Source organism: Daktulosphaira vitifoliae, unplaced genomic scaffold (genome assembly GCF_025091365.1).
Source record: "Daktulosphaira vitifoliae isolate Bord-2020 unplaced genomic scaffold, ASM2509136v1 Scaffold_1, whole genome shotgun sequence".
Lineage (NCBI taxonomy): Eukaryota > Metazoa > Arthropoda > Insecta > Hemiptera > Phylloxeridae > Daktulosphaira > Daktulosphaira vitifoliae.
In genome coordinates, this window is record NW_026099572.1 from 22,529,640 (window position 1) to 22,536,175 (window position 6,536).

Genomic DNA, 6,536 nt, shown 5'->3' on the forward strand with positions numbered 1-6,536 from the left:
TCATTCTAAATGCGCCACACCCCTTCACCTTCTTCAGATGGTGCCCTCTGCACTAACGGATAAGAGTACAGTATTTTCAAAATATATGTATTTGTGAACAATTTATTTTTGTCGTCAAATATGTAAGATAAAAATCACTTAAATTATTACTTCACTAACAAAGAGTAAGATTTCTCATTTTAAAGGATATTAGCTATTTCCTGACTTATAAAACGAGTGTAATCGAAATAGATTCAATTCAAATATAATTCCGTTAAAATGTTAATCATTCTAAATTTCTTGGCCCAACAAGTACTGCAAGAATATTACGAGATTGATTTTATGTTTTATTAGTTTCGATGCGAAGATGAAAAGAAAATGATTTTACTATGATGTGTTTATATTTTTTTTCTGTCTGTCACTACTACTTTTACTCAGGTCTCACTGGGATCAATTTTTTCAATGGTATGTCAAAGAACACAAATCGTATCTAGTCGAAGACATTACCCTTAAAAACCTGTACTCTTTACGTTAAAGTCTGTTAATTTCGACATGTTTTAATTTTTTTTATCTAAAAATCTTTTTAAATTAGATGAATTGAAATAACATACTTTTATACAGTGCTCGAATTGGCTAAAAATAAGTAGGGGAGCTCAACTAACAATTTGAAAACTGCGTCCCTAGCATTTTGAAGACCTTTTTTTTTTTTTTTTACTCATTACTTTATTTAGTATTTATTAATAAATCATATTTCATTATCATACTAATATTTAAAAAAAAAAAGAGGTGGTATTTTCCACCGTCCTCCTGTCCCAATAAAAAAAAGTAGTTGGGGTGCGCAAACAAAATTAAAAAAAAGTAGAGGAGCTACGTCCCCCTGCGCACCATCCCCCCCAATTCGAGCACTGCTTTTATATACACTTTAGGCATTTTCCTTTCATTTAGTGTATATTTTTTGAAAAATCTGACTCGTTACTAGCATACATTAAGAGATTGATTTTTTCAACTTTACTTTTGAAAATATTTTGTAAATACTACGCCTTTAAACATACGCTAGATTAAAACCCATTTTATATACTATAGGTAAAAAATAAAATTTATCCCGACTTGTCTTCTATATATAAAAGGCCACCGAAATTAGTATATTAAAAGAAAGGAAACTGGCTTTCTAAAGAAATGTTAGGTTTAAATTTCAATTTAATTTGAAATAGTCTGTGGAAAATTATAATTTTATAACTTTCTTTTTTTTTTTTTTTATCTATTCTAGTGGTGATATCACACTATTATAATATTAGAAAAAAAATACACTAAAGAAGTCAATTTTTGTTGTTAATTCAATCTGTCTATCTTTAACAGTCCTATATGTTCAGTTAAATTTGGTTGAGTAAAAATTTGTTTAAAAATAAATTTTAAAGTGTGGTTAAAACTACGTTAGGTAATTTTATTGCCTTCAATTACATTTACACTATACATTTTCTCTTCTTGATAAAGTAAGGTTATGACCATGTGTAGTTACTTTATCAAATCATTTTTGGGATACTATAGATTAGCTACATATTTTTTAAGACTAACTTAACTTTAACTAGTTAGAACAAATCATTAATTTGCCCAGACTTGCTTAAAATGTCGATATGAAGGTAACAAAATAAAGTACAACTTTATATTTCACCGTAAAAATGATAGAACTAAATTAATTCATACTATATTTAATAACTGTTTATTTATATATTATACTTAATAATCGTAAAACTTGTAATCACGATGTAATTAAGGAAATAACATTTGAAGTTGTTTTTTGAGTAATTCAACAAATTCTTCTTAAAATTAAACATTATTTACAGATTTGCATTGAAGCATTTTTTATGAGAGTGATTTTAATCACTGTCGTTTATCATCTATACTTGTTCAAACTATGTCGAGTATTCAGTGTGCAATCTTTTTTTTTTAACTACACTTTCAATGTTTTTAAAATTTTCTCCAAATTTTACATATTTTTAAAAATGTATTAAGAAACAATTAAATTATATTAAAATTTTTATTTAAGCCTCATAGTAAAACATAAAAAGTAATCACTTTTTATTTTACTTTAATATTTAGCTTAATTTCCCATTTTCTTAGAAAGCTATTGAACTAAATGAACAATTATATGTTTTTTTGAGCTGTTAAATAAAAATTTGATATACGATGGTGTAAAATATTTTAATAAAAATTAAATGGACAGAATACTAAATCTGTGAGTTTGATTTTGATTTAATTCCCTTAAATATATTGTATAGACAACATAATATACTGTTAGGTATAAAATGTTTCATATAAATTGTTTCTAATAAACTCATAAAATGCTAAATCATTTCTAGTAATAAAACGTGCAACACATTTTATTGATCATAAGAAATAATTGGGCTTATAAATTGTAGCTCAATTTTATTTTTTATTTTACATCCGAGTTAAGAAAATTTTAAATGGAATTTATTTTTATATAAGTATATAGAATAATATCTATTTATACACACGGCGATGTATTAAAGTTGATACCTTCGCTTTGTCGTCAAATAAAATTTCCCTAAAAAAAAAAAAAGAAAAAGTTTTAATAATTTTTTTTAATCGAAATCAGTAAAAAGATTTTAATTTAAAAAAAAATTGTACTGTGCAGGTTTTTATGTAAGATAACTTTTTCAAGTTAAATGTAAACTACATATTTTTTTATACTATTACATCAAAAATAGACTAAATCGAAAAATGTTGATAAGTCTACAATGTTTTATAACATTGCTCTTCCAGACATTTGTATTTCAAAATCAAGACAAGATGAAAAGTGAAGTAATGTATAGCAACATTTTATCTACATAAAAATAAATAGATAAATAATACTCTGTTGTGGAATATGGGTCCTATACATCAGTCTGACAAAATAAAAATGTATTATTAAAAATAATGATCTAAATTATAATATTAAAAAATACTATGTTAATTTGAAAACAAAATTATTATTGGATTCCAATTAATAAGAAGAGTAAATTTTAAATAAATAGATCAAAAGTGTTATTCAAAAATTATAATATATATATATATGTGTGTGTGTGCTATCATAATAGAAAATTAAACTTTACTGAATTTGTATCTTCAATCCTTAGTAGAAATTAACCCTCAACTTTTGATTTACAATACATAAATTCTCTACAGATATTTACGAAGTAATGATCTATAACTCGTTTGAAAGAATACCTACGTCATACTATCACATCACAAGAAAATCGACTGTGCACAAAACTAAATATCACCAATTTCTACGCATATGTATTTTAGACATAGGTGGTCATCCATAGGGTTAGTTTCCAGGTAATGTTTGCTGAAAATGATCCAATTCTTCCTAAAATGTTCATTATTACCCAAAAGCTTACGTTAATACTTCTAAAATAAGGATTCTATCAAATATGATAAGTTATTCTTAAACATTTATCAAATAAATCTGGTTGATTGTAATATGTATGTTTTATACAAATTTTAATTAAATTCGACGTTGAATTATGTTCGTTGGAACATTTTATTCATATCATGATGTTATAAATAGCCGGCGTTAATATAAAGCCCTAGCCAGGCCTAAAAAAATTATTCATTGTGAATTATTTTATTAGAACATTTATGATTTTTATAAATAAGAATTTAACAGAGTTTTTTGGAAATCAATGAGTAACGAATTGGTACACGTCTAAGCTCTGACAGACTAAATTGGCGTAACTCAGCAGTATAAAATAAAAAAAACATTAATTTGTTGTACTTTTGTTATTTTCGATAGAACAACCCAAATTTTATCAGTGACAGCCAAAGGAAACAAATTCAATTTTATTTGTGGATTTCTTTAAAATAACAATACTGTTTGAATAAAGAACACATTTTATTCTATAACATGACGTGATTCGAAATTTTGCAAGCTGAATCCAAAATTATTTTAATTCTTTCACGTATATGATCTACACAAATAACACATTCATTTGGAAGTTTTAGTGTTGGAACGGTGTAATGATAAATTTATTATAAATCAGAATATCGTTAAAAATAATGAAATTTAAATAAAAAAGGTCTACTTAAATCAATTTAGGAAACCAAAAATCTTATTTAAAAATAATTCTATTTCAAAAAATATTAATTCAAATTTTATAAATTAACGCTACAGTTAATTTATAATTATATCAGTATTTTTTATTAATATAATCCAACTTTGCCAACCCAAGCGTAGTACGATTATATTTTCTATGTGATGTTTATTAGAATAACACATGATTCTTATAGACTTTGAACTTGAGATGAAAAATTTTAAACTAAATAAAATTGAAGATATTCCAAATATGTAGACGACAATTCTTAGAGTAGACTGCTAATACTATAATAATAAATTGATCTTGGAAATGAATTACTATAAACACGAAAAATCCTTTACTTTTTATTTCTTAACAAATAGACATTTGTTCAAAGTCCAATCTTTGTGATAGAAACTAATTCATTTTAAAGGATCTAATTTCAGTACATGGTAAAATAATTATCTCGCCTATATTTTACCATATTTTTCATTCATTCTATACTAATACACTGTAAAACTACTTGTGAACTCGTTGTACTTCATTACATNTCTCGCCTATATTTTACCATATTTTTCATTCATTCTATACTAATACACTGTAAAACTACTTGTGAACTCGTTGTACTTCATTAATGTAATGAATGTAATGTCAATGTGACTTAATTACATTTATTCACTGTCATAGTGTATTAAAAGTATTTAGGATAGATAATTACCTTAATGTGTTAAGATAATTGTTTTTTCATCAACATTGGGTTTTATGAATGATTATGATAAATCTCAGTGAATTTTCGCAGCAACTAACTTGTTTAAAGTTTTTAATATTTGAGATTAACGGTGTCTAATATCACGATTCAAATTTGAACTAACTTGCAGCATTCTGTCCTATGATAAAATTATGCAAGTAATTCTTATATGGTCACAATGTATTTAGAAGTTGACGGATCTATAAAAATCATCGTGTCAATGATTATATTCACGCAAAAACAAACAACAACCATTAACTCGCTGAAGCGTTGTGATTAAAGCCGACTTTTTTTTACGTTCTTTGACGAAACAAGTAAAAATTAAGTTATTACATAAAATATTATGCCCATTTTTTACTAAACCAGTTGAAAGGTTACGGAATATAGCCAAGATTTTAGTTGCTAGCCTATCTCGGGGCTATAGCAATAAACGCCCCCAACACGCTCTGTGATAACTCGTATGGCAATCACATTTAGTTGTCCATTTATGATGTAATCATTATCGTTGGAAAATAAACAAGAAAATGATGAGCACATTTAAAGACGGCCCTCTAGCTATTCGGACGTATGCAATAGCTTACTTTCTATTAGCATGAATTTTTATTTTTATTACTTATTACATTTTTTATATTTTCTAGCTCATTTGACGGTTAATTATTATTGTCAGCATGCTTCTTGAACTCTATTGTCCAAGGTTCCTACGGTAAAACACGGTCGTTAATAAATAAATGTCAATAGAACTAAACGTCAAGCTTATTCTGAAGTTCAGTTGAATAACATCTAAAATAATGTTTGTCTTTGAAAATATGTAACTTTGATAAATGAAATTAGCTAATGCCTCAAAATGTAATAAATCATAAAATTAATATTCAGAGTGGGTTCTATACTATTAGTTGTTTGTGTTTGCAATTTTCATATACAATATTTAATTTAGATTTTTATACGTTTACATTAATATGTGTTTTTATTTGTGTCATCTGTTATATTGTCAGCGTATAACTTTCATTAAACGATTGAAAATGTTGAAATAACTGACACAATTGCAAATGCTGTTTCATAAAAAACACATGAAAAGCACATTACATATCAGAATTATACGGACGCTATTTAGATGCATGAGTATTACAAGTAATCATAAGAATCTAGGAATTACCTATTGGCTATCTAAAATGTGGTGGCAAAATTAACTCGAAGATGACCCAGTGAACCTGTCGCCACAGAAATAGCAATATTATATAATATTCAATGGTTAAGGATAAATCACGACAACTGTAATTTATTTCCTGGATTATAGAAAAATATTGCATAAAAAAATCAAGATATTTTCAACAAAACATCATCGATTTTATATCAATGACATAAACTTTACTAATACTATTTGTTGCATCTAAAATGATAACTCATCGTGGATTATAATATACTTTTATTTTATTTTTCGTGTGTTTATAAATCAACATATAAGTAAAAAAAAGTTTTCAAAACTCAAAGTTAAAATTAATCATTAACATTATAATCAAACTGAATTGGTGAAATTTGTTAAATGTTATACACATACGAAGATCAAATGAATAATGTTTAAAATATAAATTGCCAGAACAACTGTTTATGAGTTAAGAAAAAAACAACCAAAATTCAATACATTATCATTACGAACAATAATTGTCGCGAAAAACAAACGTTGCTGCTAAAATTCTTTGCATTGTTCAATTTACATTTTACTAGGAAAAATAAAT